Raw genomic sequence first — 13,313 nt, forward strand, 5'->3', positions numbered from 1 at the left:
ACAATCAAAGCTTTCTCATGCGATTCTTCTATGATTGATTGGAACCTATGTCTAGAGCTAACATGGATGCAGGGGCAGGTGGACAATTGATATAAATCCCCCAAAACTAAGTCAAAGAACCAGTCAAAGAAGTTGCGAAGAACTACTCTTGAGTTGGTAGAAGGAGGAATGCACCGAAGGAAAGTGGGATGTATAAATTAGACAAGGTTAATCAATTGCAACATGAAATTGAGCTTTTGAACAAGAGGCTTGCAAAGTTGAACACAAGTGTTAATAGTGGGGCAAGTTCTTCTCAAGTCAACTTTTTCTCATGTCAAAATTGTGGTGGTACAAACTATGATACATTTTATTGTGGAGGCTTGACCCCTGAACATGTTGCGGCTTACAATATAAGGCAACATGGATCTAGGGGATATGGTGGATGAGTAGCTTGAAGACAACCACCACCCAGATTTGCTCCTCAACCTAAACAATGGGTTCAACAAGCTCAACCATCATACAATTCAAACCCTCAATATCAAAACACACCCCCACCTAAAAACAACAACTCAAGGGGTAACTACCTAAGAAACAACCAATACAAAAACCAAAACCAATACAACAATAAAAATCAAGGGTATTAATGGAGTTAATATCAAGCATCTCAATCCGATTCCTCACAAACCCAAATTCATCAACAACTCAAAGCCATGAATCAACAAATACAAGATGTCAAAGCTCATAAAAAGATGGTTGATTCACAATTAGCCCAATTTGATGAGAGAGTACCTTTTATCTCACCTTCTATCTTACCCGGGTAACCACAACCTAACCCCTCTCACAACTTGAAACCCGATTCTTGCAAGGCAATAACATTGAGATCGGGCATATCTTATAAAGGGCCTAAAGAGAAGGAAGAAAAAAATGTGAGGGTGGAGAAGAGAATTGAAGAAGACAAAGGTGTTGGAAAAGAAGATAATGTATAGAAAAAGAAGCACAATGATGAGAAAACAACCTCAAGTCCTCGTAAGACTAGTGATGAGTGGAACTTATGCCACGATTAAGATTCATTTTAATGGTCATTGTCCCACATTTGCGGCTTGTTTGCATCCTTTTCTTTGCACTTAGTTCCCTTTCCCATTATGCATCTCCTTTCCTAGATTTTGCCCCTTTTTCCTACTCTTTACTTTGATTTCCATGCTTATGCTTTGTAGGAACCATCGGGGTTTTCAAGAGGAGGAAGCTAAGCTTAAGGAAAGCTGAAGGAAGCAAGATTCAGAAGAGGTTTGGCCGAACCTCCTGAAGGTGTGGCTGAACCAGGGTGTGGCCGAACCTGCTCAGTGGTCCGGCCGAACGTCGAGGAAGAGTCAAGAAGCAATTTGGCAATTTTTGCAGGAGTGGTCGAACCTCAAAAATTCGACCAGACCAGGATCAGGGAGGTTTGACCGAACCTATCCTGTAGTCCGGCAGAACCTTCCCAGTGTTCGGTCGGATCACTCCTCTATTTCAGCTGGCTCTGTACGGACTATATAAGTCCCATATTAGAACGTTTTGATATAATTAGATTAACTTAGTTTTAATTTTCTGCACATTTTTAGCTTAATCTAGAGAGAAAAACTGTTAGTCTTCATTTTGGTAGAGAGAGAAAGTGTGGATTTCTTCATTGATGAACTTGGATTTTGAAGGAGTTTGTTAAATCCTTTGTAGACCTTCATCTTCAATTAATGAGCAATCTCTTACTCTTTCTCTTTAACTTTGTTTTTTATTTTGTTTATTTACTTTAATTTTCCTTCTTTGCTTATTAATCATGTTTATGCTTATTGATTTGATGATTGATATTGTTCTCAACATGATTTGTGAGTAGTCTCTTAGCAAAGGGTGTGGGGATGGTGTAGTTTCTAATTGTTCATGCTTTTAATTTTGAGATTAAGTTAATTGTGATTAAAATCTTTGCATGCTTAATATTCTTTGATCTTCTTGCAAGTGCACATTGTTAGTTGATTAAAGGTGAATCTTTGCTAATAAGGAACGGAAGTTGACTTAGTTAAGGTTCATTACTATCGATTTTTCTTTGATTTCACCTCCCAATATATGGTTCTAGTGTGGAAACATAGAGGCTATGTTAGGAGAAACCGATTAACCCCGGACGACGGTTAGATTGAACCTTATATCGATATTCATGCATGTTTAGTTCACTATTGATTTGCTTTTATGTTATTGCATGATAAAGCGGCATCTACATCTACCCATCTCCCTTGGTGTTTAGTTTTATTGATTTTAACTCGTTTTATCTTTAGTTTAATCTCTTAGTCATCCCTATACTTTGTCCCGATATAGCTTAAAGTCTAGTGATGAATGCGGTGTTTATGTGCTTCTCCCTGTGGTTAGGCCCCTCTTCTTTCCATATACCTGTATTAGGATAAGTCGAGTGTTAAAAATTGTATTTGATTGAGGTGTAGTTGTCTAACGACGCAATTATTCCTCTATCAAATTGGCGTCGTTTCCGGGGAGACGACTTCCATTGCTATTTCATTGCTTGTACGTTTGAGAATATCTCACCTTTTATTTGTTAGTGTTTGCTACTTTTGTTACTTGTCAGTGCTTACGTTCTTCTTAGCTTTGTTGTATGAATAGAGGACGAACCTGCTCAAGATCTTTGATTCCCATCGATCCAGAGCTAGAGAGGTCTTTGTCCCTACTTCAAAGAGAAGCAAGAGCAAGGAGTAGAAATTCACACACCCCGACGAGAGAAGTAAGAGAATTAGAAGATACTCCACCCTCTTCACCCTCAAGTGAAGAATTAGATAGCCCTAACTCATCTTCGAGTCCGGAAATCAACCCTTTCTCAACCTATAAGTTTGAGAAAGATACAATAAGGCACCCCCATAAAGGCACCGGTTCAGGCCAAACCGGTGCCCTAAACCGGCCCAAAATTGGGCGCAATTTTACACAAATAGAAAAGGCACCGGTTCAGCCCAAACCGGTGCCAAAAATTAAAAGGGCACCAGTTTGAACCGGTACCTTTACGAACCGGTTCATTTAAATATTAAAAAAAAAACCGCCCTTATAACTACCCCAAACCCTAAATATTTTCGGCCGTTCTCTCTCCTCTCCTCTCCTCTTTCTCTCTCCTCATTCTCCTCTTTCTCTCTCCTCTCCTCCTCTTTTGCGTCGCCGTTCTCCTCTCCTCTCCTTCATTTATCTTTCTAGATCTCCTCCTCCTTTCTATCATCACTCGAAAACCACCAATAAATTCGAAGACAACAACATGCAACACAGATTTTGAGGTTTTTCAATCGAATTTAATAGTTTTTTTTCGATTTTGATTTTTTTAATTTCAAACTTTTCTTTCAACTGATTTTGATTTTTTTTTTTCAGCGATTTCTCGGTTTTTTTTTGTTACGATTTTAATAGTTCAACTATTACGATTTCTGGGTGTTTTCGATTTGTGAATTTTTCTGGGTTAATTTTTTTGATTTTGATTTTGATTTTTTTTTTCTATTTCTGGGTTTTTTTTTTCGATTTCGATAGTTTTTTTTTTCGATTTTGATTTTTTTTTTTTCGATTTCTAGGTTAATGCATGCGTTTTTGGGTTTGTTGATTTTCTTTACTTTATTTACATCTGTTAAAGATGCAAGATTTGTTCTTGGCTTGTTGTTCTGGGTTTGTTTTGGGATTTTCTTTTTTATTTTTCGATTTCAATTCGAATTTTTTTTATTTTCTGCGTTTTTTTTTTCCAGATTTTCAATTTTAGTTTTTAAATGATGTTATGGGTTTTTTTTTTTCTTACCAACTGATTTTCTTTTTTATTGTTCGATTTTTTTTTATTTTATTCGATTTAAATTCGAAATTCGTTAATTTTTTCTGGGATTAATTTTTTTAGAAGCTTAATTATATTAATCGTTTTTTTTTGCTTTAATTGGTGCAAGTATCTTGAGTTAGATCTTAAATGGAAGAATCAAGATGCAAGAATATTGAGTTTATTTTTTTATTTATATTGTAATTTTTTTTATTTGTTGTAATTGAACTACTACTGTATTGATCTATATTGTAAAATTGTGTTGATTATATATTGTAAATTTTTTATTATGTTGATTGAAATTCGATCTATATTTTGATGTTCTAAATAATTTAAGTCGATTTTTAATTGTTTGCTGTTCTAAAAAAAATAAATAAAAATAAAAAATTTATAATATTTGGCACTTTTGGCACCGGTTAACAGGTGCCAAAAACAATTCCACATTTTTTTAAACCCATTTTTGGCACCGGTTAACCGGTGCCAATTTCAAGTATTGGCACCGGTTTGAACTGGTGCCTTTTTAAACACCTTTTTGGCACCCCCCAAATTGGCACCGGTTCAAACCGGTGCCTTGGGCCGGGTTTGAACCGGTGCCAAATTCATTTTTTCACGTAGTGGCGAAGGTCCCAAAATGGGAGAGAATACACCTTTGATTCATCTTGGGGCTCCCGAAGCCTTTAGAGCACAAAGTGGGATCCTAACTCCTACTACTTAAGCCAACAATTTCAAGATAAAGCCTAATTTGATTGCTTTGATTGAGAGGAAACAATTCTCGGGTGGAAAGTTTGAGAGTCCTCATGAGCACTTAAAAGAGTTTGAGAAATATTGTGACACAATAAAGGCCAATGGAGTGACTCAAGAATATATTCGCCTCAAGATGTTTCCATTTTCACTAATTGGGAGATGTTTAGAATGGCTAGAGAAGGAGGTGCCCCCTAATTCTCTCACAACATGGGACCAAGTGACTACGGCTTTCTTGAGGAGGTTTTATAACCATAGGAAGACCTATGAGGCTCGGTATTTGATTCAAGGTTTTCACCAAAAGAGTGGTGAGTGTCTAAGTGGGGCATGGGAATGATACAAAGAGCTTCATCGTCAATACCTACCCCATGGGATACCCAAGTATCAACTCATTCACACTTTCTATGGAGGTCTCACACCTTAAGGAAGAACAACCCTAGACGCCGCGGCCGGCGGTCCAATCATGAACAAAGGAGAGGATGAAGTGGATTTTATTACAGAGGAGGCCGCAAAGCACTATGATGATTGGTATGAAGGAGAAAGGGATGCTACTTATAGTAAGGGTGTTTATGCATTGGAGCAAGCCAACGCAATCAACAACCTCTCTACCCAAATCTCCAAAATAACCAAGCAAATGGATGAATTGATGAAAGAAAGGTTCAATCCTCATGGTAATACCTCCCCTTCAACCAAGGGAGGCAATGGTATGGATACTTCCTCCTCTACTTACAATATAATGCCCCAAGGATGCATGTTTGGTTCTAATTGTGAAACATATGATCATGATACCTCCCATTGTGTATATGCTTGTGAAGTTCAACCCCTTTCCCATGAACATGATTACAATATGAAAAATGTCAATGCTATGAATTTTGCTTCTACAATGGGGAATGTAGGGAACTTGATGCCAAACTCCAATCAAATGGGGAATTGGAATCAAGGTGGAAATCGTGGTTGGAACCAAAGTGGTGGTGGTTATGATAACCAATACTATGGTGGGGGAGGCCCTTCCAATTTACATGGAAGAGGCTACTCTAACCAAAGGGGGTATGGTAATAAAAACCAACAACCTAATTCCCGATACCATGACCATCAAAATCAAAATTTTGGTGATCAAGGTAACATGGGAAATAATCAACAAAGCAATGTTCCTAACCAAGGCACCGGAGGCAATAGGGGTCAATAAATTTCTAACTATGCCCAAACTAATAGGCCTCCGGGTTTCCATCAACCCCAACTTCCTCCACCTCAAAAACCTCTTCAAATTGAATCCCCTCCAAATGATCCCGTGATGGCTAAATTAGATGCTCTATTGAAAATGCGTGAGGAGGATAAAAAAGAAACATAAAGAGGCCCAAAAACGCACCAATGCTCACATGAAAATGCTTGAGATCCAAATTGCTCAAATTGCATCTAATTCATCCCCTTCTTCTTCTTCTTCTTCTTCTTCTCACATTCCAAGTCAAGGTGTCAACCCAAAACCTTTATATGCCGTGACAACTAGGAGTGGGAAGGTAGTAGGGAGTCACCCTTTAGTTGAGGAAGAACCCCAAGAAGATGTGGAGTTAGAGAATGAAGGTGAAAAAACAAATGAGCCATTGAGTATTGAAAAGGAAAAAGATGTTGAGGTGCCACAAGAAAAAGAAGCCGCCCCCTTGCCCCTAAATCACCAACCTAGATAGGAGAAGCTACCCTTTCCACAACGATTTGTGACAGCTAAACTTGATGCCCAATTTGGGAAGTTTTTTGAAGTTATTAAGAATTTGCATATTTCCATCCTTTTTGTTGATGCTATGAAGCAAATGCCCCACTATTCCAAATTTTTAAAATATATTTTGAGTGGGAGAAGGGAGTGTAAGACGGTGAGTTTGACCGCTAATTGTAGTGCAATTCTTTCCAACAAACTTCCTACCAAATTGAAAGATCCGGGTAACTTTTCCATTCCTTGTTCTATCAATAGCATTGAATTTGATAAATCCTTGTGTGATTTAGGAGCAAGTGTGAGTCCCATACCCTATTCCGTCTACCAAAAGCTTAGTGTTGGAACCCTCTCCCCCACTAACATTACTCTCCAACAAGCGGACCGTTCCATTAAGTTCCCCATGGGCAAGGTTGAGGACATTCCCCTTAAGGTAGGAAAGTTCACATTCCCCGTGGATTTCTATGTGCTAGAGATGGATGAGGATGAGATGATTCCTATAATTTTGGGTAGACCATTTCTAGCTACTTCTAGAGCTATCATCGATGTGAAGGAGGGTAAGATATCCTTGAAAATGGACAATGATTCCATTGAGTTTGATTTGAATAATGTCATGCAACAACCCTCTTCAAGTGGTGAATGTTTTAGAGTTATGTTCTTGATACTGTGATTAATGAATTTTCTCGCTCCCACTTGCATGCTACAAATGATCCTCTCGAAAGTGTGTTGTTGATTGAATCAAAGATAGGTACTCACAAAGAAGACATAAAATTCTATGAGGATTTTCATGAGGAAAGCAAGAAGGAGTGCAAGGATGCGAGCATGGAAGAAGAGGTTCCTTTCATTCATGATCTCTTTTAAGTTGAAGAAAGAGAAGAGAGCCCCAATGGTAAGGGAGCACCAAAGGTAGACTTGAAACCTCTACCTTTGGGCTTGAGCTATGCATTTCTTGGTCCCAATCAGTCTTTCCCCGTGATTGTCAATTCTAACCTAACGGAGGAGAAAACACAAGAAAGCTTTGGGTTATACGATTGATTATATCAAAGGTATAAGTCCATATTTATGTATGCACAAAATTGATCTAGAAGGAGATGCCAAACCCGTTAGACAAAGGCAAAGAAAGCTTAACCCTTCCATGCAAGAGGTTGTGCGGAAGGAAGTGGATAAGCTTCTTGATGCGGGACTTATTTACCCAATTGCTCATAGTAATTGGGTATCTCCCGTGCAAGTTGTGCCTAAGAAAGGGGGCATGACGGTAGTGAAAAATGATCATGATTAACTAGTGCCTACTAGGCCTGTTACCGGTTGGCGCATGTGTATTGACTATCGCCAACTTAACACAAGTACATGCAAAGATCATTTTCCACTACCGTTCATTGATCAAATGTGCGAAAGGCTTACAAAGCATTCCTTTTATTGTCTCCTAGATGGTTAATCGGGATTTTTCCAAATCCCGATTGACCCCAAGGATCAATTGTAAACGACTTTCACTTGCCTCTACGGTACTTATGCGTATCGTAGGATGCCTTTCGGGCTTTGTAATGCCCCCGCAACATTCCAACGTTGCACAATGTCCATTTTTATTGATATGATCGAGGATGAGATAGAGGTCTTCATGGATGACTTCTCCGTTGGAGGAGCCACCTATGAAGATTGTCTATCTAATGTATCTTGTTGCTTAGAAAGATGTGAGAGGGCTAACCTCGTGTTGAATTGGGAAAAGTGCCACTTTATTGTGGAAAGTGGGATTGCTCTTGGGCACAAAATTTCCCTTGCCGGCATTGAGGTATACATGGCCAAGGTAGAGGTCATTGAAAAACTTCCTCCCCCCACTAACGTGAGGGAAGTGAGATCCTTTCTTGACCATGCCAGGTTCTATCGTCGCTTTATAAAAGATTTTTCAATGATTGCTAAGCCTCTCACATCCCTATTGCAATAAGATAAGGAGTTTGTGTTTGATGATGCTTGTCAAGAGTCTTTTTGTAGGTTGAAAGAAGCCCTTTGCACCGCTACCGAGAAGGAGTTCCTAGCGGTTATTCACTCATTTGAGAAGTTTAGAACCTACCTCATTGGTTCTAGGACAATTGTGTATACCGACCACTCGGCTCTCAAATATTTGATAAGAAAGAAGGAAGCTAAACCGAGGTTGTTAAGATGGGTTTTAGTCCTCTAAGACTTTGATTATGAGATGAGAGACAAGAAGGGAGCCGAGAATGTGGTGGCGGATCACCTTTCAAGGTTGGGCGGTGCAAGGTTTGAAGATGATGGTTTTCCAATAGAGGACGCTCTAAGGGATGATGTGCTATATGTCCTTGAAGTGAAGTCGGAGCCATGGTATGCGGATATTGTGAATTACTTGGCTTGTAGTGCCGTACCTCCGGATTTCACTTCACAACAACGTCGAAAACTCAAGCATGAGGCCAAGAGATACATTTGGGATGATCCCATTTTATTGAAGAGAGGGGTCGATGGTTTGTTGAGGAGATGCATCCCCAACGATGAGGTTCAAAGTGTTCTCCATATGTGCCACTTTTCTCCTTGTGGTGGGCATATGAGTGCTCAAAAGACCCCCTCAAAGGTCCTACAATCTATGCTCTTTTAGCCTTCTCTATTCAAGGATGCTTGGATTTTTGTTAAGACTTGTGGTAGATGTCAAGGGATGGGGAATATTTCTAGGAGGGATGAAATGCCGCAAAACCCCATCCTTGAGCTTGAAGTTTTTGATGTGTGGGCTATAGATTTCATGGGCCCTTTTATTTCTTCACATGGGAAAAAGTATATTTTTGTTGCCGTTAACTATGTCTCAAAGTGGGCGGAGGCCGGGGCTTCCCCTACGAATGATTCTAAGGTAGTGGTTAATCTTTTCAAGAAAGTGATTTTCCCGAGATTTGGTGTTCCAAGATATATAATTAGTGATGGGGGGTCACATTTCAAGCACCACACCTTCGTTCGACTTCTTGATAAATATGGAGTGTCTCATAAGTGGGGGCTTGCTTACCATCCTCAAACGAGTGGTCAAGCGGAGATCACCAATACAGAGCTCAAGGTGATCTTGGAGAATACGGTTGCTAGATCAAGATAGGATTGGTCTTCTAAACTCATCGACTCTCTATAGGCGTATAGGACCGCCTTCAAAACTCCAATAGGGACCACTCCCTATAAGCTTGTCTATGGGAAAAATTGTCACTTGCTCGTAGAGATGGAACATCGAACGCATTGGGCAATCAAGCAAATCAACTTTGATCTCCATAGTGCGGGTGAGCAAAGATTTCAAGAGCTACATTAGTTAGAGGAGTAAAGGATAAATGCCTAAGATAGCGCAAGCATGTATAAGGCGCGGACTAAGGCTTGGCACGATGCTCAAAGTGTCAAGAAGGAATTTGTTAAAGGCCAAAAAGTCCTCCTATTCAACTCCCGCTAGAAGCTTTTCCCAGGCAAGCTTAGATCAAGGTGGAGTGGGCCGTACATTATCACGGAGGTTTTTCCATATGGCGCTTATGAGATTTCCCAAGACGGGCATACTCCATTCAAAGTGAACGGTCACCGGCTCAAGCCCTACTACGAAGGATTCCCAAGTGATGAACCAGTTTCTGTGACTCTTCTTGATATGCATCATCAATTTGACCCTCCTTGATCAATTCAAGGAATGTCGAGCTAACGACGTAAACCAAAAGTGCTTCCGGGAGGCAACCCGAGTCCCCAGCAGGCTGGTGAGCATATTGATATTCCTTTGGACAACAACTATCTAGAGTGAACTAAGGTTGGGACGATTGCATAGCAAAGATGGGATGCGGACTTTCAACATCTGCTGAAAGAATTCAAAGACATTTTTGCCTTTTAAGTGGAAGATATGCCAGTCATCAACCTGAATCTTGCTGTCCACAAACTTGTCGTTGATTCAAAAAAGAAGCCCATCCGAAAAAAGAAAAGAAATCATGGCGATGAGAGAATTCAGGCAGCAACTACCGAAGTAAAAGAGCTATTAGACGCTAGGTTCATTTGGCCATGTAACTTCCCTGACTAGGTTGCGAATGTTGTGCTTGTGAAGAAGCCGAATGGTACCTAGCACATGTGTGTTGATTACACTGAATTGAACAGAGCATATTCGAAGGATAGTTATCCTCTTCCAATGATCGATAGTCTTGTCGACCCTACATCCAAACATGCCTTGATGAGCTTTATTGATGCCCACTCAGGCTTGCACCACATTCCCCTGTGGAATAAAGATAAAGAAAAGACAGCATTCACCACTAATCAGGGGCTATTCTCTTACACTATGATGACGTTTGGTTTGAAGAGTGCGCCTACTATTTTCCAATAAATGATCAGTATAGTATTCATTAATCAGATTTGGAGGAATCTACAGGCGTATATCAATGACTTGATAGTCAAATCCAAGCAACAGACGGATCACATTGCTAACCTCTGAGAAACATTCGGCATACTCAAGCGACACAAGGTCATGCTCAATCCCAAGAAGTGTGTCTTTGGTGTTGAGTCTGGCAAGTTTCTCGGAATCCTGATTGGCCAGAAGGGGATAGAGGCCAACCCTTGAAAAATACAAGCAATCCTCGACATGCTGTCATCCCACACTATCAAAGAAGTACATAAATTAACAGGTTGTTTTGCGACCCTTGGAGATTCCTCAGCCAGTAAGGTTACAAGTGCCTCTACGTCTTCCAGGAAATTAGGAAGAAGACTATGTTTTAATGGGGGGATGATGCTGAGGTGGCCTTCTAAAAATTAAAGCAACATTTGCACTCTTTGCCAAGATTGGTCTGCCCTCTATCCAAAGAGATGGTCTACACGTACCTGGCTTTCCTAGATCATGCCTTTAGTGCCGTTCTTCTTGCTGAAAGAAATGACACCCAGCTCCTGGTCTATTTCACTATCAACGTTCTTAGAAACGTAGGGCCTCGATACCCCATGGTTGAAAAATTTGGCATTACTCTTTATATGGTTGTCAAGAAGTTGAAACCTTACTTCTTGGCACATCTAGTAGTGGTTTATATTGACCAACCGATCAAGCGGCCAATGACGACCCTAGGATCATCAGGTCGAATGCTCAAATGGGTTATTGAACTATAAAGTCTGGAAATCACTTACAAACAAAGGAAGGTAATAAAGGGATAGGAATTCGCTGACTTTATTGTTGAAATGACAAGGCCGACTGCGTTGAATAACACTAATCAGGTTTGGAAAGTGTTTGTGGACGCGAGCTCCACTGAACGGTGGTGATGAAGGTGTTATATATCAGTCTCATGATGGAGACAAGTATGAGCATGCACTACGGTTCATGTATTAGACCTCAAATAATGAGATAAAATATTAAGCCCTGCTAGTCAGCATCCACTTTTACATGGTGTCAAGGCAACTAAGATTGATGCCTGCTCTGACTCTCAGTTGGTCTTTAGCCAATACCATGGTAATTATGAAGCCACCCATCTGGCTATGATCAAATACTTGCAGGCGGTCAAAGCCAAAGCCGAGACACTTGAAGAATTCAATCTAAGTGAAGTGTCTCACTCTGACAACAACCAGGCGGCTACTTTGTCTATGCTGGCATGATCTGCCTCATGTGATACACCTCGGTCAGCCTTCTAAGAAGTAAAAGTAAAATGAAGCATTGACAAATATCCCATTAAAGTACTTGACCGAAATTCTATCTAAATGGATAACATCCTGGTGTATCTTATAAACGACACGCTGACGGATTCAACTTCAGAAGTAGCCTGAAATAACGTGTGGCCAATTTTGAAATTTCCAAAGGAGAGTTTTTTAAAAAAGGGTTCCTACAACACCTCATGAAATGCATCACCCCCGTAAAGGGGCAGGAAATTCTGGAGGATCTACATACGGGCTTTATTGCCTCACATAAAGGCGACAGGTCTCTAGTATAAAGGGTTAGGAGACAGGGCTACTTCTTGCTTACCCGTGAGAAAGACACCATGACATTGGTGAAAACTTGTGATAAATACCAAAAAATCGACAATCTTATACACTTTCCAGCCACAGATATGGTGGCTATCCATAGCCTAATTCCATTTGCCAAGTAAGGCATGGACATTATGGGGCCATATACTATTGCATCAGGCGGACAACGATATATCTTTGTTGCTTTTGATTATTTCACCAAGTGGGTAGAGGCAGAGGCAGTCAAAAACATTAAGACAAAGGACGCCATCTCTTTTATTTGGAAGAATATCATCACCCACTTTAGGGTGCCTATGTGTAAACACCCAAATGTGTCTCTCAAAAAACCGAATCCTGTGATGAATACTTTCACGTGCTTGATTATCGAATGAGGTGAAAGTGTGAAATGTCTTGTTATGTAGTCGTTTTAATAAAATCTTTCTTTATGTTTATGAAAATATTCCCTATTTTATTAAAATAGCCAGTCTAATTTATATTGGTCCAAGACAATGGTCTAATAATAGTGTAGTTGGGTCAAGATCGTAAAGAGCTTTAAAATGATATATTATAAGCCTAATTCAGATGAATAATGAGGAAGTTATGGTTCAAATACTAAATTGGGTGTGAAATTGTTTTATGGACCAACGATCTAGTGGAGAGCTCATACGTTGCTTTTCCTAAGACTATTAGGATTGATTCTAATCTTCTAGAATAGTCAAACATGTCATTTTGAGTTCTAATGGCATTAGGATAGTTTTAAAATAAAACAAGTGTTTTATTATGATAAAATCTGATTTAAAATTAATTAAAACTGAGTTTAATTGCTCAATTATATTCAGAAAAGGAATCCGTATAAAGCGCATTTTATTATTCAAACCAGGGCAAACGACAAGCCTGTCGCCAAACGACAAAGCTTGTTGCCATGCGTAATCCTTGTTATTTCTCGCTGGGCTCTATCGCTGGCGGCAGGGGTCAGTTTTATTCCAATTCTTATAAATACGGGTCGTATTTCCCCGTTTTTAATCATTGACATTCACAATCATATACTCTCTATTATCTAAAAGCTAGAAACTTTTTCTTCTCCCTCTTTCTAAACCTTCCCTCTTTAAAAATTTCACATTAACAAGTTCTAGATACACCTAGCCAAGCTCGAAGTTTCATTTGCCGTAGACGTGAAAGGTT

General features: G+C 39.7%; 1 non-coding gene across 1 annotated transcript; it reads right to left on the reverse strand.

Annotated features, from left to right (window-relative positions):
- Window positions 1-4,788: 4,788 nt before the first annotated feature.
- Window positions 4,789-4,894, reverse strand: LOC145637699 (small nucleolar RNA R71). The gene has a single exon (XR_014114436.1). It is a non-coding gene; the product is annotated as a small nucleolar RNA R71 (small nucleolar RNA).
- Between the last annotated feature and the right edge of the window lie 8,419 nt (window positions 4,895-13,313).

Source organism: Chenopodium album, chromosome 6 (assembly GCF_948465745.1).
Source record: "Chenopodium album chromosome 6, dcCheAlbu1.1, whole genome shotgun sequence".
NCBI classification, from domain to species: Eukaryota; Viridiplantae; Streptophyta; class Magnoliopsida; order Caryophyllales; family Amaranthaceae; genus Chenopodium; species Chenopodium album.